Below are 26347 nucleotides of genomic sequence, written 5' to 3'. Positions count from 1 at the left end.
CTTATTTATTAAACATAATTAACTAATACTTGAACACTTTCAGGCTCAGAGAGCTTCCTTTGGGTAGAAGCAGAAGTATGACTAAAAGAAAAGGGATAAAACTAGAAAAGAAAGTATCCCCTTGTTGACAAAGTCATTCCCATACTCCATCATCAGTTCCCTGGCACCTCCAAGATACAGGAACTCCTCCAAATTCAGTCCAGTGCTTGTTCTCCCAGGAAGGAGAATAAACATCCTCTGACTTGATACCAGATAGGTCCTCCTTTCTCTTTATTGATAGAAGGATTTTAAGAGAGAATCCAAAATCAAAATGGTGCAGGGGAAACGGGCAGGGAGTTTGCAGGTTCCTAAGGCACCAGTGCCGTGTGTTCCAACCTTCTCTCAGCAAATATCTCCCAACCACATCTAAGTGCCAGATGCTCAGAAAATCAGCCTCATTCACTGTTGACAGCCATCAAATCTAGTTGATTCTTAGGATATTGTCTGACTTTTTTCTTCTCCGATTTAACTGAACAATAACAATTCATAACTCATTCCCTTCGAAAAGGCCCATGAAGAGCTAAGCCTGATCCTGACCAGAATGGAAAGTTGAGCTTATTTCATCTTCCATCAATTCCCCTTACTGTCTATCTCTCAGTCTGTCTGGAACCTCAGTGTGTAAGCTACACTGGTGCAAAGAAGGGATGGAGTCAGAGAAACAGTGGATTTCTTCAGGCAAAAGATGAGGTCTCCAACGAGGGAAGTGACAGCAGAATTAAGGGCAGATGGTCGAATGTAAAAGCTATTTCAAAGTGAGAACTGATTTTTTTCTCTTATAGGTTATTACAAAATATTGAGTATAGTTCCCTGTGCTAAACAATCTGAAAAAAGATACTTACATATGTATAACTGACTCACTTTGCTGTACATCTGAAACTAACACAACATTGTAAATCAACTATACTTCAATTTTTAAAAAAAGAAAAAAACAAACAGAAAAACAAAGTGAGAATTGATAGGACTTCGTGACCCACTGAAGGTGGAAGATGGGAGAGAGTAGAGACTCAAAACTGCGCCTGAAGTCACATTCCAACTTAGAACAGGAAGGAAGCTGGGCCTGTGTGTGCGCCTGTTTGTTGTTGGTGGGGGAGGGATGTTTAGGAGGCTCATTCTGGGCACATTCCTTGGAGATTCCACACTGAGATATTTTGTAGATAATCAAATATCATCTCCCTCTCTAGAGAGTGACCTGGGCTGGAGAATATAGGTCTGGGGATCAGGAACATAGCAGTGGTTAATAGAAGCCAAAAAATAAAAATAAAATAGGATAAGATTACTTCAGGAGGGGTTGTAGAGCAGAGGTCCTAAACTAGCCCTGCAGGTGGTTTTTGGTTTTGCTTGTCATTTATTTTTGATTCTTGTTTTTGATGATTTGACAATAAAAGATTTTTCTGAAAGAACAAAGTTTTGTAAAATCACACACTAAAATAATAGGACTTTATGGGGGAGATAAGGATGAGGCAAGTCACTCAAAACCCATGTTTGTAACCAAAACATTAATAAAAATAACAATAATCTTATTAAATTATCAGCACAGTTAAAAACCATGTTAAATTCCTAATAATTTTTTTTTGGTGAGAACATTTAAGTTTTACTCTCTTAGCAAATTTCAATTTTACAATACAGTGTTATTAACAATAGTCACTATGTTTTACATTAAAGCCTCAAATCTGGGCTTCCCTGGTGGCACAGTGGTTGAGAGTCCACCTGCCAATGCAGGGGACACGGGTGCGTGCCCCGGTCCGGGAAGATCCCACATGCCGCAGAGCGGCTAGGCCCGTGAGCCGTGGCCGCTGAACCTGCGCATCCAGAGCCTGTGCTCCGCAAAGGGAGAGGCCACAACAGTGAGAGGCCTGCGTACCGCAAAAAAAAAAGCCTCAAATCTTATTGATCTTATAGCTGAAAGTCTGTACCCTTTTACCAACTTTTTCCTATTTCTGCCCCTATTCCACCCCCTCTCAGCCCATGGCAACCACTTTTCTACTCTCTGTTTCTAAGGGTTTGGCTTTTTTTTAAGATTTCTCATATAAGTGATATTATGCAGTATTTATTTTTATCTGTCCATCTTGTTTCACATAACACAGTCCCCTCAAGTTTCATCCACGTTGTTGCAAATGGAAAGATTTCCCTCTTTCTCATGGCTGGGTAATATTCCATTGTATATATATACCACATCTTCTTTATCCATTCATTCGCTGATGGGCACAATTGGCTATTGTGAATAATGCTGGGATAAACATGGGAATGTAGATCTCTCTTTGATATCCTGTTTTTATTTCCTTTGGCTATGTACCCAGAAGTAGGACTGCTGGATCATATGGTAGCTTTATTTAATGGAACTTTCATACCGTTTTCCATAGTGGCTGCACCAGCTTACATTCCCACCAACAGTGTGCAAGTGTTTCCTTTTTCTGCATTCTCACCAACACTTGTTATTTCTTGTCTTTTTGATGATAGTCATTCTGATAGGTGTAAGGTGATGGCATTTGCATTTCCCTGATGATTAGTGATGTTGAGCACTTTTTCATGTGCCTGTTGGCATTTGTAGGTCTTCTTTGGAAAAATGCCTAATCGGTTCCTCTGCCCATTTTTTAATTGAATTGTTTGGTTTTTTTGCTATTGAGTTGTATGAGTTCCTTATATACTTTGGATATTAATCTCTTATCAGCTATATAATTTGCAAATATTTTCTTTCATTCACAGTTTAAAACCATGTTAAATTCTCAATGTGTTTTTAAAAAAGAGAATGACTAACAGCTTGATAGAAGGTGGTGTGAGGAAGGGTTGAGGCTGCTGAGTTGAAGAAGAAAGAGCAAATGTACGAATTAAGGCAAACACCCAATAAGTATTTCCAAGCCAGAGTGTATGCAGGCTTAAAGGAGGAACAGGGAATGAATGTACTTTGTGTACTTTGTGCTCAGCAGCTGTTACTCCTTGGTGTCAGATGATGAGAAAAACCAGTAGAAAATGAACACGAACCTGTCCCAGGTACTGATATCAGTCTCATCTTCACCAGGGGGACACATAAAAGAAACATTCCTTTTCCTCCTCTGTCCTACCCAACCAATAATATTTTTGCTTGCAATTCCTTGCTCTCAGCAAGGGCCCTGAAGAGATCAAAATGACGGTATTCCAATTTGAATGGCTTTAGCACGAGGGTATTCAGTATCCATTAGTCACAGCCTGCACTACTCCCTATTGTCTTTACACACCCTCCTATCCCAACCATTCCACACGTTTATGTTTCCTGCTTTCTCTCCATTTGATTTTCATTTGTAGGCCCTTGTGTAGAGAAGGAAAGAATTTAGGGGAAAAGCTCACCTTTGAGGGCAGGCCAGGAACTAAAAAGTGGTCACCGGAGAGGTAGATGGAGCATCGGAAGAAAATGTTAGAGCTGAAACCAGAGGAAGGGAGGATTTCAGAAAAGCAGAGTCATGAGTGTGAGATGCAATGGAGAGGTCCTAAGAGAGCATTGGATTTATGGAGCAGCACAGCACTGGTAGCTCTGCCAGGAGCAGTTTGTGCATGGTATGGTGAGGTCAGGGGCAGGCTGCCACACAGGGAAACGGGGCTGCAGAGAGGGAGGAGGGAACGTGCTCCATTCTTTCAAGAAATTTGATGGGGAAAGAAAGGAGAGAGGAGCAGTTTTACAGGGAGGCACGTTGAGAGAATTCTCTTTGTACGACGAGGAACACTCGAGCATACTATTTTTAGACTGAAGACAAGTAGCTACTGGAGAGGAAAAGGGAAATGATTGAAGATGAGAGAGCGAGAGCACGAGAAAAGACTAAATGGAACAACTCTCCAGGGAGCTTATTTCCATTACATAATTCACTAAACAAATGTGGACTCGTCTTTGTTTCAGTTCTAGCGCCTTCGGACTGGAGGTGTGATTTCTGACAATACATTCACAGAATCTCCCCTGCCCCTCTTCACACACACCCCAGTAACTGCTCTGGGTAGAGCCTTTGTAAAGATCCCCGTACTATAGTGATGAGGACCAGAAAACATCTGTTGGCAGTGCTTTTGCCAAATTGGAATGAAAGGTTGTATCCCTGGAACAGCCAGGAACTGACTCAGGCCATCTCTGCTGTGACCCAGCCCTGAAGGCGGTGGGTGCATCTTCAGGATGAATGAAACCCCTTTATTACTGATATATCGCCTGTCTCATTATACTTAACATTTCAAACGTTATTAATTTTTAATTATTTACATTTAATTATCTGTATCACTTAAGCATCCAAATTCCACAGCTGATGTTCTCAATGAAATATTTACTAAACAATCAATCCACTTGGATTCCACAGAGCTGAATATTTTCAATTTGCAGCAAACCTCTCCTCCAGGAGGCTGCCTTCTCATACTTGTGTTCTGGATGGACGTGGCTGCACTCTGGGCGCTTGCGGCTTCAGCTGTGGCATCCGCTTTGTCTCAGGGATGCTCTGTCAACTCTAACGGGATGGATGGCCCTGCTCAACATTAGTGTTAGCAGGTTGAGTGCCATGGGGACACTCATGCCATCTCCCTTCTCATTCCTCTTCTGTTAGGGCTGGAAATGCATTAACAGGGAGCCAGTTCAGGTGATAGGAAAGCGAAACAGTCTTATTGGTGGTCAAAAGGCAGAGGCAGGATGAAAACTAATCATAGCTCCCACAAGAGATGGTCACTCACACAACTGATCAACCAGCTGGCTTTTCCTTGCAAAATCAGGACCCACTGTCAATGGGAATGTCATTTCCAGAGCAAAGGCCAAGGGAAGCTGTGGGAAATATCCCACAGCTCCATCATCATTCGTGCAGGAGGAGGGGGCCCAGGGTGTACAAAATGTGCACTGGTTTCACTTGGTTTTCCAAGAGTGGAGTTAGAATTATGCTAATCTACATGTACTCACAAGTGGGGTCTCCCTTGCAGCCTCTTACAAGATCACTGAGAGGGTTGATTATGTGATGTACCCGGGAGAGTCGTTGAGAGTAAGGGATATGCATTAGACGTTCATTCATTCCACAAGTATTTACTGATCACCTGCTGTGTGCCAGGCACTGGAGAGGCAGAGGCAAACAAGACAGACCTAGTCGCTACTTTCATGGAATTTATATTCCAGTAAATGTAATCTCTGGAATTTGAATCATGACTGCCACCTACTTGCTGAATGACTTTGCATAAGTTAATGAACCTCTACAGGCCTCAATTTCCTTATCTGAAAATGGGAGTAATCAGAGTACCTCCCTCATAGAGTCACTGTGATGATTATTTAGTTATGTACATGCAAGTGTATGTAAAACTCAGGAATCATAAGACTGGCACCCATAGCCAGCTTCACTGAGTTGTTGTAGCTTAGTTATGCATGTATAGTTTCACTAAATCTTGTATTTGAGGCATTTAACAGAATTAACATTTTAATTATGAGTATTAAATTAAAATTGTTATTACGGGGCACAGCTCTAGTTTAAGGAGCAGTTGGAGACAAGATACAGATGTGGCTGTGGTGACCAGATGTTAGAGAGGAAGGACTTCTGAGTTCAGATAAAGTCAGACCCATTAGTATGCAACCTGGCATGAAATAAGTGTTTGATAAATACTAGTTGTTGTCAGTATTATTACGCTTATTAGGCCCTGAAGTCTTCATAAATAAATAAGGCTGACATAATGGAGCACAAGTGTGGTACTTGTACATATCAAATAATAATAAATGTTAGCTCACATAGACATGTGTTAGTGTGCTTTTTTATGACAGGCTGTTTCAAACATGTATTAAATGGAAGGGACCTTAGAAATGATGTCATCTGGCTCCCTCAGTGTGATGAAACCTGAGATCCTTAGAAGTAAAGTAACTTGCCCAAGTCACATAGTGAGTGGTAAACTGGAAACCCAAATCTGGTCTTTTGCCCCAGCTGGAAAAGGTCTGCTGTACCTACACTGCCTCTCTTCGAAATACCTCACCTCACATTTGATGAAAATGATGATAAGTTAGGTCCACGCAACATGGCAGCTGCAAACACCTTTCCCTTTCATGCCAAGCTCAGTTACACGTTTTGGAGTGCACTTATTTCGTCTTCGCTGGCTCCTTACCTTTCTGCCACCTGCCTTTTTGGGTTTATAATAAAAATAAAATCCAAACTCAAAAATCATAGGTCTGGGCTTCCCTGGTGACTCAGTGGTTGAGAGTCCGCCTGCCGATTCAGGGGACACGGGTTCGTGCCCCGGTCCGGGAAGATCCCACATGCCGTGGAGCAGCTAGGCCCGTGAGCCATGGCCGCTGAGCCTGCGCGTCCAGAGCCTGTGCTCTGCAACGAGAGGGGCCACAACGGTGAGAGGCCCGCGTACCGCAAAAAAAAAAAAAAAAATTGTAGGCCTGAAAATCATAGCTGGTTTCACTGGATGGCTTAGTTATGCTTGTAGAGATTCACTGAAAACTTTTATTTGGAGCCTCAAAAAATTAGCATTTTTATTGTGAGTATTAACTAAAAATTGTCATTACTGGGCACAGCTTTAGTTAAGTAGCAGTTGGAGGCAAGATACAGAAGCTGTGGCTACGGTGACCAAATGTCAGGATTGTCAACTCAGTAAGCTTGGGTGATGAGTCAGACATTGGGTAATTTCTGGTAATTTCTTGTATCACACAAGCCTCTTAGGAACTACGTCTGTTCCTTCTCTCTTTTTTTGCAGTACGCAGGCCTCTCACTGTTGCAGCCTCTCCCGTTGCGGAGCACAGGCTCCGGACGCGCAGTCTCAGCTGCCATGGCTCACGGGCCTAGCCGCTCCGCAGCATGTGGGATCTTCCCGGACCGGGACACGAACTCGTGTCCCCTGCATCGGCAGGCGAACTCTCAACCACTGCGCCACCAGGGAACCCCCCTCTGTTCCTTCTTAAATATACAGTGTTGTGCTCAGTGGTTTGCACTGAACATATAACAGGCAGCATTCAGAAAAGTTGGTTGGCAGCTCCTTCTAAAATAGACCTGAGTTTATCTTTGTGGCATATAATTTCCCATGCTGAGGAGTTCACATTATCATCAACATAATGACAGGGCCTACAGCAGGCAGTCCTGAAGTACTTCTAAATCCAGGTGCCCCCAACACCATAGCTCTTTCTAGCAGGCTGGGGAGAAGGCTATCTAATTCCATCCATGAAAAATCAAATGCAAGTAAAATGAGAGCTTAACCAGAAGCTTCCCCCTGCCCCCCTGATGTCTCAGTATGTAATTCTTGCTTTTAATTCAGTATTGTGACAAGACAGTACATCTAGTTCACGGAGACCAGTTCTAAAATATGAAGACATGTTAGCAGCCAAGGTTCGGGTTGTACACATTTCAAACGGTATGGGATTTCTCTGGAGTACAACAATACATATTGTGTTCTTTAACGAAAGTAGGGTGTGAGTTTGCACACATAGGGTGCAACAGGAAGGTTGTGGCTGCCCAACAGATAACTTATTTAGTCGTCGTGTGCTGAGGAGCACAAGGGTTTGAGTGTAGACCCATCGAAAGAGAGGACGCCTGTGTGTCCCCACTGCTGCTTCTCTTACCCTAAGGCTGCCCAAGGTGATAGTTTTCATCCTGGTAGGATGCAGAAGTGCTTCCTCTGATATACGGTGCCAGAAATCTAGTAGTAAACGTGTCCTGGTTCTGTCTGAGAATGCTGGCCACAATTCCTGTGGAATTGCTTTCATTTTTTAAAAGAGAGAAATAGATGGCTATTGGGTCACTTCCACAGCTAACAGTTTATAGGTCAAGATGATCTGGAGCTAAGAAGTGTGATAGTCATTATGAAAAAGGGAAAGCTTTTTTTAGCAAAGAATTTTTGTTTAATCATAGGCCCAAGGAGACTGAGTATAAAAAGTATTTAAGGTACCAAGAATAAGTTAAATTGCCCCCTCTCTATCTTCCCTTCTTATCCCCCTAATTATTTATTCTGCACCCCTTACCCACCCCTGAGAATGTGAGCCACATGGAGGTAGGGATGTTTGTCCATTTGCTCACTGTGTATCCTCAGGGCTTTACACAGAGTCTGGCAAATGCAGTTATTCAGTATATACTCACTGGCAAGCAAATAAATGAATGAGTGAATTGTAATCTGAAAAACTATCCATCCAAACGAATTCATTTGTGGAAATAAGCTAGCACATTGCCTGTAAAGCAGCTTCCTTGAATAAGGGCAAGCTTTAAGATTCACAGGAGATTTTAGCATCAGCCTAATGACACCGATTTTCCCTGGAAACCGCTCTCTGCTCCTCTCTCCCAGTTTGTCTTCCCCAGCATTTTTTGGGGGGGATCTGTAGTTATAGCTTTTTCTCCCCAGAATTCACCTGAGGAGAAATTGTCTTTTCCTTACATTTGGATCTTAGCAAATTGAGGAAAACCAACTTAGGCGAACATCTGACCGTCTCTGGTAAAAAAGAGGCCAGGAAGCTCATGACAGACGGTGGCACTGCTGCCTTGGGGATGCTGGGCAGCTTGGGCCCGATTCAGAGTGGTTCTCCTGGGAAACCGGGATTGACTGGATTCTCTCCTGACTCAGCAGAAGTGCCAGTGCCATGCCAGTCACAGGGTGAAGCAGCTGTGGCGTGGGCCCTACACGGCGAGGGTCTGTAAAACCCTCCTTACTGTCCCAAGCCCCGTCGAGAGTTCTAAGATTCCAGGACTCACCTAAACCTGATAAACTGTGTCCAGAGGGCCCGGGGTTAACGCTGAGTTGTTCTTTGAGTACAAGATTGCGGTTTCCAATAAAATGGGTTTGTGATGCCTGAGGTGATTTTGCGGGAGAAAAAAAGGAAGATTAAAAAGGCTGTGTCAAAATAGTGTTTTGATTAGACCAGAAGCATAATTTTAGAAAATGGAAAGTAGTAGGAATGCAGTCGAAAATGTGCTTGGCCCTGCCCTCCCAGGAGGAACGGGGGTGATAAATCATCCCTCGCTATTTCCAATTTTTCAGGTGTCAAATAGTTCTACATTTTGTAGACTTAAATTTTCTACATTGTGAAAAAAAGAATGAATGTACAACCCCATATATTTAAGCTTTTATTATTGCTTTTGACATCTTTTTTTAATTTTTGGAAGATATTCCATTTACCCTTTTCAGGAATATATATGATCCTGTGCTTTACTTTCTCATGAAGGAGGGAGAGTTAAACAATAAGCTTTTGGTTTAGGAAGAACTAATTAGTAAATTTTCCTCCTGTTTTCCAGGCCTGTGGCAACTATTTCTTTCCTGACAACTGAACTTTGCATCCCAACCTCCATTACTCTTAATAGAAGCCAAGCATTCTCTCCCCCTCGTTGTGCTATGAGAATCATTTTTCCTCTAAGTGGAGTAAAGGCTGTGAAGTAATTTAGGTATTCACAGAAAAAATAGCCTTTTACTGTTGTTTTTTATTCATTCCCGGAATGAGGCTAAGAGAAACCCTGTTCCATTTTACTGTAAATACTATTAATCCAGAGATGACTTCTTAGTATACAGACATGACTGGTTTGAATTTAAATGAGTTGATATTCAGAGTTTTCATCTAGACTCAGATAAAGCAAAAACTTATCCAGTGACTGTGGCTGAATTTAGAGTTGCTATTTAGATTGCTTAAACAGTCTTGTATTATATTTTCAGTACACCAGGTATGAAAAAAAGCGAGTAAGAGCTACATTCCACAATTCTGAGGTATATTAGATCCTGAAAGTATACACTTCACCTCCCTTACTGCTGACTTATTCTTTCCTGACCTCATTCCCAAAGAAACTCACCCATTTCCTCCACCAGGTCCAGGACCACTATCTTATTTTAAGTAAGAAGTTTTCACTCAAAAATAGGTAGAATTTTGAATTTGACAAAGTAGAGATTAGAGTTATGGTGCTGTTTTAAGAGAAGAATTGGGGGGTCTGATTCCCAATCTACATAATAATTCAACAGAATTTAAAGCTGTCTTTAGCACTTTGCATTAGCAGCGAGTAATTACCTCCAACTAGAATGAAATGAGGGTCAAGAACGGTCTCAAGCAATCAAGTGGAAGTGTTACTTGCTTTATTGAGCATGCTAATACAAAGCTGCATTTGGAAGAGTTAAAGAAGAATGCCTCCAACCCAAATTGCCTTGTGAGCTTTTTTTGCAAGCGTGGGCCAGAATGGTTTGCGGATGATAAAAAAGTTTAAGTTGTTTAGTTTTAATACTTTAGATGACTTTACCTAGGAATTTAAGTGATTTGAGATTCATGTTTTTGCGTCTAAATTTAATGTTGCATTCTATGTACATAAGGATAAGCAGACATACATTTTTTTGTACATGTAACTTAACTATTTTCAAATAGATGTGCCTATCCCTGAATGGATATGTTGGCATCCTACCAAATTACAAAATTAAGTAGATATGAATTAGTATATGGAAATGTTACTGAACCAAACTTGGGTTCGCCCACACACTGCCCAGCAAAGCCAATCAACTGACACAAAAGGAGGAAAGTACAGTGTCTATTTGCAGGGCACCAAGCAAGGAGAATGGGCAGCTCATGCTCAAAAGACCCAAATTCCTCTATGGTTTTCAGGGAAGGTTTTTAAAGGGAACATTTGGGTGAGGGTTACAGGGTGCATGACTTTCTTTTGATTGGGGTGGTGGTTAGGTGACAAGGTGGAATTTCAGGAATCTCAATCAACTTTCTTTTTTTTTTTTTAATTAGTTTCTGCTTTATAACAAAGTGAATCAGTCATACATATACCTCTGTTCCCACATCCCTTCCCTCATGCATCTCCCTCCCTCCCACCCTCCCCATCCCACCACTCCAGGCGGTCACAAAGCACTGAGCTGATCTCCCTGTGCTCTGTGGCTGCTTCCCACTATCTATCTACCTTATGTTTGGTAGTGTATATATGTCCATGCCTCTCTTTCGCTTTGTCACAGCTTACCCTTCCCCCTCCCCATATCCTCAAGTCCATTCTCAATTAGGTCTGTGTCTTTATTCCCGTTTTACCCCTAGGTTCTTCATGACATTTTTCTTTTTTAAATTCCGTATATATGTGTTAGCATACGGTATTTGTCTTTCTCTTTCTGACTTACTTCACTCTGTATGACAGGCTCTAGGTCTATCCACCTCATTACAACTAGCTCAGTTTCGTTTCTTTTTATGGCTGAGTAATATTCCATTGTATATATGTGCCACATCTTCTTTATCCATTCAGCCGATGATGGACACTTAGGTTGTTTCCAGTTCTGGGCTATTGTGAATAGAGTTGCAATGAGCATTTTGGTACATGTCTCTTTTTGAATTATGGTTTTCTCAGGGTATATGCCTAGTAGTGGGATTGCTGGGTCATATGGTAGTTCTATTTTTAGTTTTTTAAGGAACCTCCATACTGTTCTCCATAGTGGCTGTACCAATTCACATTCCCACCAGCAGTGCAAGAGTGTTCCCTTTTCTCCACACCCTCTCCAGCATTTATTGTTTCTAGATTTCTTGATGATGGCCATTCTGACTGGTGTGAGATGATATCTCATTGTAGTTTTGATTTGCATTTCTCTAATGATTAATGATGTTGAGCATTCTTTCATGTGTTTGTTGGCAGTCTGTATATCTTCTTTGGAGAAATGCCTATTTAAGTCTTCTGCCCATTTTTGGACTGGGTTGTTTGTTTTTTTGCTATTGAGCTGCATGAGCTGTTTATAAATTTTAGAGATTAATCCTTTGTCAGTTGCTTCATTTGCAATTATTTTCTCCCATTCTGAGGGTTGTCTTTTGGTCTTGTTTATGGTTTCCTTTGCTGTGCAAAAGCTTTGAAGTTTCTTTAGGTCCCATTTGTTTATCTTTGTTTTTATTTCCATTTCTCTAGGAGGTGGGTCCAAAAGGATCTTGTGTGATTTATGTCATAGAGTGTTCTGCCTATGTTTTCCTCTAAGAGTTTGATAGTTTCTGGCCTTACATTTAGGTCTTTAATCCATATTGAGCTTATATTTGTGTATGGTGTTAGGGAATGATCTAATCTCATACTTTACAAGTCCCTGTCCAGTTTTCCCAGCACCACTTATTGAAGAGGCTGTCCTTTCTCCACTGTACATTCCTGCCTCCTTTATCAAAGATAAGTTGACCATATGTGCGTGGGTTTATCTCTGGGCTTTCTATCCTATTCCATTGATCTATCTTTCTGTTTTTGTGCCAGTACCACACTGTCTTGATTACTGTAGCTTTGTAGTATAGTCTGAAGTCAGGGAGCCTGATTCCTCCAGCTCTGTTTTTCGTTCTCAAGATTGCTTTGGCTATTCGGGGTCTTTTGTTTTTCCAAACAAATTTTCAAATTTTTTGTTCTAGTTCTGTGAAAAATTCCAGTGGAAGTTTGATAGGGATTGCATTGAATCTGTAGATTGCTTTGGGTATTAGAGTCATTTTCACAATATTGATTCTTCCAATCCAGGAGCATGGTATATCTCTCCATCTATTTGTATCATCTTTAATTTCTTTCATCAGTGTCTTATAATTTTTTGCATACAGGTCTTTTGTCTCCTTAGGTAGGTTTATTCCTAGATATTTTATTCTTTTTGTTGCAATGGTAAATGGGAGTGTTTTCTTGATTTCATTTTCAGATTTTTCATCATTAGTGTACAGGAATGCCAGAGATTTCTGGGCATTAATTTTGTATCCTGCAACTTGACCAAATTCATTGATTAGCTCTAGTAGTTTTCTGGTAGCATCTTTAGGATTCTCTATGTATAGTATCATGTCATCTGCAAACAGTGACAGCTTTACTTCTTCTTTTCCAATTTGGATTCCTTTTATTTCCTTTTCTTCTCGGATTGCTGTGGCTAAAACTTCCAAAACTAAGTTGAATAAGAGTGGTGAGAGTGGGCAACCTTGTCTTGATCCTGATCTTCGTGGAAATGGTTTCAGTTTTTCACCATTGAGGACAATTTTGGCTGTGGGTTTGTCATATATGGCCTTTATTATGTTGAGGAAAGTTCCCTCTATGCCTACTTTCTGCAGGGTTTTTATCATAAATGGGTGTTGAATTTTGTCGAAAGCTTTCTCTGCATCTATTGAGATGATCATATGGTTTTTCTCCTTCAACTTGTTAATATGGTGTATCACATTGATTGATTTGCGCATATTGAAGAATCCTTGCATTCCTGGAATAAACCCCACTTGATCATGGTGTATGATCCTTTTAATGTGCTGTTGGATTCTGTTTGCTAGTATTTTGTTGAGGATTTTTGCATCTATGTTCATCAGTGATATTGGCCTGTAGTTTTCTTTCTTTGTGACATCCTTGCCTGGTTTTGGTATCAAGGTGATGGTGGCCTCGTAGAATGAGTTTGGGAGTGTTCCTTCCTCTGAAATTGTTTGGAAGAGTATGAGAAGGATGGGTGTTAGCTCTTCTCTAAATGTTTGATAGAATTCGCCTGTGAAGCCATCTGGTCCTGGGCTTTTGTTTGTTGGAAGATTTTTAATCACAGTTTCAAATTCAGTGCTTGTGATTGGTCTATTCATATTTTCTATTTCTTCCTGATTCAGTCTTGGCAGGTCGTGCATTTCTAAGAATTTGTCCATTTCTTCCAGGTTGTCCATTTTATGGGCATAGAGTTGCTTGTAGTAATCTCTCATGATCTTTTGTATTTCTGCAGTGTCAGTTGTTACTTCTCCTTTTTCATTTCTAATTCTGTTGATTTGAGTCTTCTCCCTTTTTTTCTTGATGAGTCTGGCTAATGGTTTGTCAATTTTGTTTATCTTCTCAAAGAACCAGCTTTTAGTTTTATTGATCTTTGCTATCGTTTCCTTCACTTCTTTTTCATTTATTTCTGATCTGATCTTTATGATTTCTTTCCTTCTGCTAACTTTGGGATGTTTTTGTTCTTCTTTCTCTAATTGCTTTAGGTGCAGGGTCAGGTTGTTTACTCGAGATGTTTCCTGTTTCTTAAGGTGGGATTGTATTGCTATAAACTTCCCCCTTAGAACTGCTTTTTCTGCGTCCCATAGGTTTTGGGTCGTCGTGTCTCCATTGTCATTTGTTTCTAGGTATTTTTTAATTTCCTCTTTGATTTCTTCAGTGATCACTTAGTTATTGAGTAGTGTATTGTTTAGCCGCCATGTGTTTGTATTTTTTACAGATCTTTTCCTGTAATTGATGTCTAGTCTCATAGCATTGTGGTCGGAAAAGATACTTGATACAATTTCAATTTTCTTAAATTTACCAAGGCTTGATTTGTGACCCAAGATATGATCTATCCTGGAGAATGTTCCATGAGCACTTGAGAAAAATGTGTATTCTGTTGTTTTTGAATGGAATGTCCTATAAATATCAATTAAGTCCATCTTGTTTAATGTATCATTTAAAGCTTGTGTTTCCTTATTTATTTTCATTTTGGATGATCTGTCCATTGGTGAAAGTGGGGTGTTAAAGTCCCCTACTATGAGTGTGTTACTGTCAATTTCCCCTTTTATGGCTGTTAGTATTTGCCTTATGTATTGAGGTGCTCCTATGTTGGGTGCATAAATATTTACAATTGTTATATCTTCTTCTTGGATCGACCCCTTTATCATTATGTAGTGTCCTTCTTTGTCTCTTCTAATAGTCTTTATTTTAAAGTCTATTTTGTCTGATGTAAGAATTGCTACTCCAGCTTTCTTTTGATTTCCATTTGCATGGAATATCTTTTTCCATCCCCTTACTTTCAATCTGTATGTGTCTCTAGGTCTGAAGTGGGTCTCTTGTAGACAGCATATATATGGGTCTTGTTTTTGTATCCATTCAGCCACTCTGTGTCTTTTGGTGGGAGCATTTAGTCCATTTACATTTAAGGTAATTATTGATATGTATGTTCCTATTCCCATTTCCTTAATTGCTTTGGGTTCGTTATTGTAGGTATATTCCTTCTGTTGTGTTTCTTGCCTAGAGAAGTCCCTTTAGCATTTGTTGTAAAGCTGGTTTGGTGGTGCTGAACTCTCTCAGCTTTTGCTTGTCTGTGAAGGTTTTAATTTCTCCATCAAATCTGAATGAGATCCTTGCTGGGTAGAGTAATCTTGGTTGCAGTTTTCTCTCCTTCATCACTTTAATTATGTCCTGCCACTCCCTTCTGGCTTGTAGAGTTTCTGCTGAGAGATCAGCTGTTATCCTGATGGGGATTCCCTTGTGTGTTATTTGTTGTTTTTGCCTTGCTGCTTTTAATATGACTTCTTTGTGTTTAATTTTTGACAGTTTGATTAATATGTGTCTTGGCGTATTTCTCCTTGGATTTATTCTGTATGGGACTCTCTGTGCCTCCTGGACTTGATTAACTATTTCCTTTCCCATATTAGGGAAGTTTTCAACTATAATCTCTTCAAATATTTTCTCAGTCCCTTTCTTTTTCTCTTCTTCTTCTGGAACCCCTATAATTCGAATGTTGGTGCATTTAATGTTGTCCCAGAGGTCTCTGAGACTGTCCTCTGTTCTTTTCATTCTTTTTTCTTTATTTTGCTCTGCAGCAGTTATTTCCACTATTTTATCTTCCACCTCACTTATCCGTTCTTCTGCCTCAGTTATTCTGCTATTGATCCCATCTCGAGTATTTTTCATTTCATTTATTGTGTTTTTAATCGATGCTTGATTCATCTTTAGTTCTTCTAGATCCTTGTTAACTGTTTCTTGCATTTTGTCTATTCTATTTCCAAGATTTTGGATCTGGGAAATAGAATCTTGGATCATCTTTACTATCATTATTCTGAATTCTTTTTCAGGTAGACTGCCTATTACCTCTTCATTTGTTAGGTCTGGTGGGTTTTTATCTTGCTCCTTCACCTGCTGTGTGTCTTTCTGTCTTCTCATTTTGCTTATGTTACTGTGTTTGGGGTCTCGTTTTTGCAGGCTGCAGGTTCGTAGTTCCCGTTGTTTTTGGTGTCTGTCCCCAGTGGCTAAGGTTGTTTCAGTAGGTTGTGTAGGCTTCCTGGTGGGGGGGACTAGTGCCTGTGTTCTGGTGGTTGAGGCTCGATCTTGTCTTTCTCGTGGAGAGGTCCAGGTCTGGTGGTATGTTTTGGGGTGCCTGTGGCCTTATTATGTTTTTAGGCAGCCTCTCTGCTAATGGGTGGGGTTGTGTTCCTGCCTTGCTAGTTGCTTGGCATAGGGTGACCAGCACTGTAGCTTGCTGGTTGTTGACTGAAGCTGGGTGCTGGTGTTGAGATGGAGATCTCTGGGAGATTTTCGCCGCTTGATATTATGTGGAGCTGGGAGGTCTCTTGTGGACCCGTGTCCTGAAGTTGGCTCTCCCACTTCAGAGGCACAGCACTGACTCCTGGCTGCAGTACCAAGAGCCTTTCATCTACCCGGCTCAGACAGTGTTGGCGTAGGAAAACTCGAGCTGTAATCGATGACTTGCCAGAGTCTGGACTACTCTGGGATTTAAAAACTCCAGGGGGATCCAAGAATAAGGGCTCCTACATCAATCAACTTTCTGGTTCCAACCAGACTGGGGTCAGCACGTTGTCACCATCCTCCACCTGGTCAGGGGTCTTAATTTCTGCATAACAACTCAAAGATATGCATCATATTGTTATGTACATTCCTTCAGGAGGACTCTGTCTTATCACTGAACTGTTGTTCAAGCTATCTTGTTTAATTGCTTTTCCTTTGTTTCTGCATTCCATCACTTCTCTAATTCGTAACTGTTTGAGTCTTCTCTTTGGAACTCAGGGAAGGCATAGGAGACTAAAATCTTTTCTACAAACAAGAAAGGGTGGGGAACACAAAGGCTTTTGTACATGGGAGGGCCTCACAGGGTCCTGCTCAATTTCAATCCCCCCTTTTCTTTAATACTTCTTACTCCTGAGGGGAACAGGGGTGGGACAAGAAAGGGAATTAAGTTTTAGATAGAGCGGTTAATCATACTTGTCAGGGGAATTCGGTTTTAGCAGGGGCCCTGGTTTCAGAAGTACTAGCTGAGTTCAGTTCCTCTTATGAAATTCTAGGCTCATAAAATGTACTGATCCAAACTCAAACACATTTTTATTTACTCAGTTATCCATGATTCCAGTTTGCATGGGCAACAATTCAAATTCATAACAATAATTTATTTATTAGCAACAGACTAACTTTGAGAATAAAAATGCAACCAGGTCGAGAATTCCTGAATCTCCTTTTTTTTTAATTAGACATTAACTGAAGTTTAGGATGAATAATATTTTATGCATCTAGGTTGATTATAATATAAATAATCCTGGTCTAAAAGCTGTATCCTGTAGCTTTAAAAACATTTTTTTCTGGGAGCTTCCCTGGTGGCACAGTGGTTAAGAATCCACCTGCCAGTGCAGGGGACACGGGTTCGAGCCCTGGTCCGGGAAGATCCCACATGCTGCGGAGCAGCTAAGCCCGTGGACCACAACTACTGAGCCTGAACTCTAGAGCCCGCAAACCACAACTACTGAAGTCTGTGCACCTAGAGCCCGTGCTCTGCAACAAAAGAATCCATCACAATGAGAAACCCGTGCACCACAACTAAGAGTAACCCCCACTTGTCACAACTAGAGAAAGCCTGTGCACAGCAGCCAAAAATAAATAAATAAATAGATAAATTTATTTTAAAAAAAGAAATTTCTTCTCTATCATGTAACAGGAAATAAGTAGAGATTAAGCTCTCTTAAAATAATTAAAGAAGACAATTTAGATGATACAAACTTTGACACTTCATGAAGTGAGCAGTCTCCATTCCCAAGGGTCCAGAGAACTTCAAAATGAACTGGAAGGCAGGAAGCTTTTATAGGATAAAGAATGAGGAATAGAGAAGGGAAATTTTAAGGAAAAGGGAATATGTAAAGAGCCCCAAGTTGGCTTGGCATGTGCGGATTGGTTGACTGGATATATTGCATTTCTGGTCAAGTGGAACATTTATAGGGACTTAAAAGTTACATGTTTCAGTTTGCTGACATGGCACCCCAGGCAGAAGCAGCTCCATCTTGGACCTAGACATTTATTTCAACAGCTCTTTAAACTTAATTAGTAACTTTATTTATTTTTTTTCAAGAGGACAATTAGTTTTTATTTCAGATGTTGTAGTAAGAAACACAATTGGTATCTTCTTTTCTTTTTTAATTGGAAAGTATAATAACCATATTTACTCATTAAATACATTTTTTCTAAAACATAGCTTGGAAACATCCAGCATGCATGTTTAACCTCGGTACAATGGATTTAAAACCCATGTTACATGCATCAAGGCTAGATTACAAATTATCATGGTCATCATTATCTTCACATTTTATTTTCAATGCATTTGATGATTCACTGGCAGTATTTTGTGATGACACCATGTTAGTGGTAATAAGAATGTCTTTGGACCTAATTAATGATGGATTAATTAGAACATTCTGAACTGCTGATGTTGCAGGAATTGATGCTTTCACAGCTGGGGATTGTGAAGTGGGCATCTGTACTGTGAACCTTTGCCCTTTGAGGGACACTGGAGTCCCTACTTTAGTTGACACAGACATGGTGTGTGGGGTTGGTGTGCCAAGTGTGGGAGTACTTGGTCTGCTAATAACTGAACCAACACTTTACTGCAGAACTGTTCTTCCTGCAGAAGTAGATCCCTGTTTTGTAAAGATTTAAATCTATAATTTGGAGCAGTCAAGGAGTATCTACCAGTTGGCAATCTAGAGCCTGAACATGCCTTGATCAATGGCAAAGGGGTTTGATTTCTTTGCTTTGCGATATCTAATAAAAAATCTCTTGGGGGAGGAGAGGTAAATGGCTCAGAATCTTCTCTTCCTTCATTACCTTCATTTCTGTCAGCTGCAGACAGGACATGAAGACCCAGAATTAATCTGCACATTAAAATGATTAACCATAAGGCTATGTAATTCAGAAGGAAGGAGTAGGGATGAAAGGCTGAGTAGGAAAAAGAAATGAGACAGGAGATAGGATTGTTTTCTTTGCTGTGCAGAAGCTTTTTAGTTTGATGTAATCCCACTTGTCTATTTTCGCTTTTGTTGCCAATGCTTTCGATGTCAGGTCCATGAAATCACTGCCAAGACCAATGTCATGAAGCTTATCCCCTGTTTTCTTAAGGAAAATTAGTAACTTTAAATGAGGGATTGTTAAAGTTAAAAGATCTTGATTATTAAAAAGTTACAAAACTATTTAAAGTTTACCAAAGTATTTAATTCACCTTCAAAGTTTATCTTTTATCTTATAAGGGTTTTTTTTTTTAGTACATATTAAAACAAGAAAGGAACACTTGGGGAAACTTGGGCCAGAAGAGAAAATTTGGGCATGTGTATAAATTCCCCTCAAATCCCTGTACCCTGTGCTGACACATTCATGTTTCTAAGCAGGATAACAGGAGAGGATCTCAAAAAAAAAATGCAAAACGTTGAATCCTGAAGAAGCCTCCTGTCCTGCATTCTGCCCCACCTTGTCATCCTCAGATGAAATGGGCTTGATAAATTAGAAGAAAGGTCAGGATAAGGTAGGCTATGCTTCAGTAATAAATAAACCTCAATGAGTAAATTGTTTAAGACACTGAGGATTTTATTCTGCACTCAAAGTCCAGGGTGAATCAGGTGACCCTCTCCTATCCTGAAGGCTGCAAGGTTGCTGTGTCAAGAAAAGAGGAAGCTAAAAGTTTCCCCACATGTCTGTAGGGGCCGGGAAGTGCCCTCATGACACCTTCTCCACATTTCATTGATTGTAACTCAGCCACATTATCCCAACCTAAGGGAGTTTGGGCCAGAAAGGGAACATGAAGTGGGATTTAGACGTTTCTGCCTCGGAAGACTTTCTGGCTCCTGTAAGCTTCTCCCACCTGAGTGATCAGCGCCCTGATTTCTCTCCTCAGAACCAACATCCCCCCAAAGAAAGAGAACTGGCCAGTGAGAACGAGCGAGAGAGAGTGAATGGGAGCACTATGTCTCCTACCAAGCCCCAGAGCACAGAATTCCAGAATAGTACCATATTCCAACGTTAGAGACTCCAGGTCATCCCACACATCATTTTATTAATGAGTGAAAAAAGAGAGAAAGAAAACTATTGAAATAGGACTATAAACAAGAATATACTTTTCACTCTACTTTCCTTCCTCCCGTGTGACTACTCCCACTATAGTGAATCTGATAAAGTGTATGTCTGATTTTCTTACTCCAAAACATATCAAGAACGATAAGCTTCCTTAAGCTCAAATGACTCGTTTTCAACCTCATCTTCATTTGTTAAAGGGCAGCTATTATTATATGAAAAGAGCCTTTTCATATTCTACATATTCTGTGACACTGGGGTCACCAGCATGAGTGACACTTTCTGGACTCATCCAACCAACATTTTGAATGTCTTCCAGGTGACGGCTCTTGTGCCAGGTTGATGCTTGGGCTGTACTCTTCTCTAGGAGCTCACAGTCAGCAGCTGCCCTCTGAGTCTGGGCAGGAAACATAACTACTGTTTCTTGTAAGCCATGCCCTGCGGTTCATCGCTGGGTCTGTGCTCAGCCAGAAAAGGAAAAGGGCCCCTGAGGCACCAGTTGCTCACTGCTCCTAAATAATCACATCCAGGATGGGGTGGCATATACATTAAAGACAACAATTTTCACTGTTCTCATGGGAGTTAAAAATTGGAATTAGTTTTTCCCAAGGCCAACTTCAACTCTCTCCAACAGTCAGATTTTATTTGAGACCTGGGGGCCAGGGGAGAAGACAATGTATATTGGTGCCTGTTTGGAACTCACTTTTGCCATCAGAGAGGCTCCTGGCCGGCCGTGATGCTGGCCCACGGCAGGTGGGACTGAAGTGGGAGCAGAAGCTGTGAGCCGGGACTCCAGGAGGTGCACTTCCTAGACCCAGCTCTTCCATTAACTAGCTCTGCGACCTTGAAGGAGTCCTTTGGCTCCTCTGACCTTCAGTTTCCTCATGTGTAAAATTGAAAGCTTAGACTAGACAGGCCTCTCCCAGCTGAGACACCCTGTTATTCTGGACTTCTGTGTTCCTGCCTCTGTAATTGAGGTCCCCAGCCCTGTGTCACATGGGGTCTGCAGGGAGGATGCACTGGTGCACTGTCATCAGAGTGATCAACTTGAGAGGCATCCCCCCCGCAGGGACTTGCCAAGAGAAAAAGTATTAGATACGTCACCTCCAGAACTCTCTGGCACTGATTTTTTTCCCTACAACTTCCAAATGCTCACTGTAGTCACAGAATGAAGAAGGAAATAATCCTTCCCCAGGCAGTAAAGTCAACAAGTGGAATGGCTGGGGATCTCTGCACCCATGTGTACATCACTGAGACAGACTTGCCAAAGGGTACTTAGTCTGTTGCTGAGGTTTTAGAGAGAGGCAGTTATTGGAGGCAGTGTGCTGCCTGTCACTGGGAGCCCGGTTCACCCAAGGGGACTTGCCATGTGGTATTGTGGAGGGACAGACCTTCAAAGAGGCTCAGCCTTCTCCTTGCATTCACACACATATTTTGCATATAAGGGAACTGAAGCCCAGGGAGGTTGACTGCCCAAGATCATGAACATTGGGCAGAGCTGAGATGAAAACTTGCATCTTCTGTCTGACTCCTGACTTACAGACCAAGTTTATAATGTACTAGAGAATTCATAGAACACACTCACTGAAACTTGAACCTGGTATCAATAATAGTCATATGGTAATGATAGTGCCAGCAATGGTAATCGTATATACCACATATTTATGTTATATGTGTTTCCTATGTATTACACACACACACACACACACACACCATTTATTGAGCAGCCGCCATTAGCCAGGCACTGTGCTAGTCATTTTATATATCTTAGCTCCGCTTTTTACAATAACCATAAGATATAATCTCTTTATTATCATTCCTAACTTACAGGTAAGAAAACTGAGGCTTAAGGAGATGAACTCACTTGTTCATTTGGTGACATATAGCCCGCTCATTCCGCTGAACCAATTTTTCAGAAGTCTTAACTATGTACGGGCATTAAACTAGTCACCATGGTGGGATTTAGAAATAAATTAGGGAAGAGCTCTTCCTTAAGGACATAATAGAAACCTTTGACATAAGCCACAGATATATGCGACAGCAGTATAAGGGAGAAGATGTCAGAAGAAAGATTTGGCTATATTGAGGAATTCAGAGAAAAGGATGATTTTTTTTCCATACTGAATGGATTAGGAAAGGAAAGGAAAGGTAGCTGAACTGAACCTTGATAGAAGGGTAGGTGCTGGGCACTGGAATCGGGGTGAAAGGCCTTCCAGAATAAACAGAAGCACAGAGCCCGAAAGTAGCTACACATGGAACCAACAGCAAATCGGTTGGGAAGTTTGATCTCTGACCAGTATATGCCACAGCAAAGGGACACTGAGTGTAAAATATTTACTAGGTAAAGGCCCAAGGTGACTAATCCCATGAACCACCAGTTGTAAAGAAATCTTGCTTTCAGATATTGTTATACCAAAAGAAATGGAAAAACCACTAGAAAACTTGTAAATTTGGCATCTAACCTAAAAGCAAAGTGGAACTGACCCAGCCCACAGTGAGAGACTCTTCGTGAGAGAAACTAGAGCATCTTCCTGTAAAGTCAAAAGGGTTTACAGTTGTAGGAGGTTGTTGATTCTGAATATACATATCTGAACATACAGGGAGTCAAATCAGTCTCCCAGAAACAGAACATCTGCAAATGGTAAAATCCTGATGTGGCACAGGTAACCTACATCACCACTTTAAAGGGGAGTGGCGATTTGTCTCCACTGAAGTAAGAACAAAGAGAGGATTGGACTTAAACTAGCGTTGTGCCAGTAAATGTTTACATACTAGCGCTCTTTTAAAATGCGCATATGTCCGTGCTTCAGTTTATTATGAATTTTATTGCTCTAAAGGCAGTACACACTTTAGAAATAATAATAAAATACTAATACTACTACTAATAAGATACTAATATACAATATGCTTTGTTGTAAATTCCATATAGCCAACTGGTCCTCACAGAATGCTTTCATTGATTTTTGCAAAATTCTTGTGTCTGTAGACAATCTGTGGTTGCAATTAATGAATGAGTACAGTCCCAACAGGAATGTGGTTGATATTTTTGGTTACTTAATTAGAAGAAAGAGAAACAAAAAAGACCAGTGTTGGAACTTTTCTCACTCAGGACAAACCTGGATCAAAACGTGAGCAACTTCTTTGCAGAATCAAACAATAGTTTTCAAATAATAGAAGACTGGTTTTTCAATTTGATGCTATTCTTGATGTAATGGTTACAGACATAGCACACTTTAAAGCTTAATTTACAATGTTAACATTTTCTCCATTACTTTTTTTGCAATCAGATGTACAATAAACCAAGTTCTGATTTGTAGTGCGTACTTATTTCTGTGATATAAATACTCTCATATGGCTGATTTCCAGCTACCAATGAGATATCATTGAATTCAGAGTAGGGAAGAGAGGCATAGTAGCAGAACTTGTATGATATTTCCACTGTTATGGACTGAATGTTTGTATCCCCCTAAAATTTGTATGTTGAAGCCCTAACTCCTAGTGTGATTGTATTTGAAGGTGGGGCCTTTGGGAGGTAATTCAATTAAGATGAGGTCATGAGGGTAGAGCTCCCATGATAGGATTAGTGTCCCTATTAGAAGTGGAAGAAACACCACAGCTTGCTTGCTGTCTGCCATGTAAGGACACAGCCTCAGCTAGAAGACTGTCATCTACAGGCCAGGAAAAGAGCTCTTACCAGCAACCAGATCTGCCCAGCACCTTGATCGTGAACTCCCCAGCCTCCAGGACTGTGAGAAATGTCTGTTGTTTAAGCCACTCAGTCTCTGGTGTTTTCTTATGGTAGCCTGAGCTGACTAATAATATAACCAGCATAGAGTGAATGTGAATAATTTCAAGGCATAGTTAATACTAAAATGTTGTAAAGCAATTAGAAAGTGATGTCTTAAGTATTTATTTCTTCTGCATTTGTTTCATTTACCTTTTATTTTGAAGTAATTATAGACACATGGGAACTTGCAAAAATAGCACAGGGTCCCACATACCCCTTACCCAGCTTCCCCCAGTGTTGACATCTTATATAACCATAATACAATATCACAAACAGGAAATTGAGGCTCATACAATACTACTAAAGACATTAATCAGCTATCACCATTTTTATATGGATTCATTTGTTGGGTGTGTGTGTTTGTGTATATGTGTGGTATGTGTGCAGTTTTATCCCATGTATAGATTTGTATAACCACCAGGACATTCAGGATACATAAATGTCCCATCATCACAAAGGAATTCCCTTGCGTTTTCTCTTTAGATTGTCACCACTCCATCCTCGTCTCTCATAACCCTTAATCTGTTTTCCATGTCTATTGTGAATATAACAATAAATATCCAGAATGTTTTAAATATAGAACCATACATTACATAAACTTTTGATACTGACTTTTTTTCACTAAGTATAATTCCCTGAACTTTGTTTCATGTATCATTCCTTTTGATTGTTAAGCAGTGTTCCATCGTGTGGATGTACCAGTTTGGTTAACCACTCACCCACTGATGGATATTTGAGTTGTTCCAGTTTTTTACTGTTATGGATAGAGCTCCCATAAATATTTGTGTACAGATTTTTGTGTGAAAGTAATTTTTTATTTTTCTGGGATGTGACCAAGAGTGTGACTGCTGAGTCATTTGATAAAGTACAAGTAACTTTTTCCAAATTATTTTGGAAATTATTTTCTAAAGTGGTTGTATCATTTTACTTTCCTGCCAGTATGTATGAGAGATCAAGCTTCTCTGCATCCTTGCCAGCATTTTGTGTTGTTACTATTTTTCATTTTAGCTATTTTAATAGTTGAATAATGATATTGTGATTTTAATTATTTATTTTTTAACATCTTTATTGGAGTATTATTGCTTTACAATGGTGTGTTAGTTTCTGCTTTATAACAAAGTGAATCAGCTTTACATATACATATATCCCCATATCTCCTCCCTCAATATTGTGATTTTAATTTGCATTACTTAATGGCTAATGATGTTAGACATCTTTTCATGTGCTTGTTTGTCACCCGTATTCACCTCTTTGGTGAAATGCCTCTTTATATCATCTACCCATTTTCTAATTAGATTTTTTTGTTTCCTTACTGTTGAGTTTTGAGAGTTCTTTATACCATCTAGATATAAGAATTTTGTCAGGTATGTGGTTTGCAAGTTTTTTCTCCCAGTCTGTAACTTATCTTTTCATCCTCTTAAAAGGGTCACAAAATCTTAAATTTTGATGAAGGTAAATTTATCAATTCTTTCTTTTATGGATCATGCCTTTAATGTAATGTCTCAGGACTCCTCATGTAGGTTTAGATCCTAAAGATTTTCTCCAATGTTTTCTTATAAAAGTTTTAAAATTTTGCATTTTAAATTTAAATCCACAATCCATTTTGAGTTAATATTTTTGTATGGTATGAGGTTTTAAGTCAAAGCTATTTTTTTGCCCATGGATGTCCAATTGTTCCAGCACCATTTATTTAAAAGCTTATTTTTCTTCACTGAAATTTCATTTGTTTTTCATATAATTTATTTTCTTGTAGGTTTAATTTTTAATAACGGCTGTGGCTTGACATCCAACTCACAAACTCCCTGAAAATTTAACCATGGGTTCTGGGAGCTAGTACAGGCTGACTGCAGCACACCATTGATTTAAACTGTGTTCTAAGGTTCTGATTAAAGGGAAAAAGACAGCCATAGAGATGATTAGGGATGGTGAGCATGTGTAAACATTGAAATATATAACGTAAAGCATTAGAAAAACACCAAGGCCCAGAGGTGGCATTAGTACCATCTTGTAGAAAATTAAAACTCAGATTTGAAATTCACATTTTGGAGAGAGGGAACAGGAATTGAATGTAAATTCGTGCTATTAATTTGAAATTGCTTAATTCATAGGTTCGCTTTAAACTAATTGGGTGGCCAAGAAGCTTGGTAGGACAGTCATAGCCTCTGTGGTCAAATGAAGCTGGGTCTGATTCTTGGTACTGACATTTATCAGCTTTGAGAACACCTCAATGACCTTTAGTTTCCAGTAGTGTTAAAATTGGGAGAAGAATCCAAAGCTGTGTTCATTAATTTAACAAATACTTGATGAATTCCAGGCTATGTAGAAGGGATTAGGGATACAGCAGCAAGCAAAGTCATCACAATTTTTGCCCTCAAAGATTTACGTTCCAGTGGAAAGCTAGACAATGAACAAAAATCACACTAGTGAAAAATGGTGTCACAATTGTGATAAGTGGCATAAAGGAAAAAAAAAGCAGGTGCTATGATTCAAACAGACAAGCAAAGAACCCAGTTCCTAGCACACAGAGTGTGCTAAGTGGTAACTATTTTTTTATTACAGCTTTGGGTAATACGAGGGT

At 40.1% G+C, this 26347-nt stretch overlaps 1 protein-coding gene and 1 pseudogene across 2 annotated transcripts in view; one reads left to right on the top strand and one right to left on the bottom strand.

The window, feature by feature from the left end:
* Nucleotides 1–26347, top strand: part of ST6GALNAC5 (ST6 N-acetylgalactosaminide alpha-2,6-sialyltransferase 5) — a gene marked incomplete at both ends in the record, with an annotated part of 176716 nt that overhangs the window by 64652 nt on the left and 85717 nt on the right. The gene's annotated exons all lie outside the window — the stretch shown is intronic.
* LOC308612653 (transcription initiation factor TFIID subunit 9-like) lies at nucleotides 18124–20809 on the bottom strand (annotated as a pseudogene). The gene is made up of 2 exons: nucleotides 20686–20809; nucleotides 18124–18761 (listed from the first exon to the last, which is right to left on the bottom strand). The product of its transcript is annotated as a transcription initiation factor TFIID subunit 9-like (transcript).

Source organism: Mesoplodon bidens, assembly GCF_964165515.1.
Source record: "Mesoplodon bidens genome assembly, chromosome: 2".
Lineage (NCBI taxonomy): Eukaryota > Metazoa > Chordata > Mammalia > Artiodactyla > Ziphiidae > Mesoplodon > Mesoplodon bidens.
The sequence above is the reverse complement of the archived record's forward strand: the minus strand, read 5'-3'. Positions and strand labels throughout refer to the sequence as shown.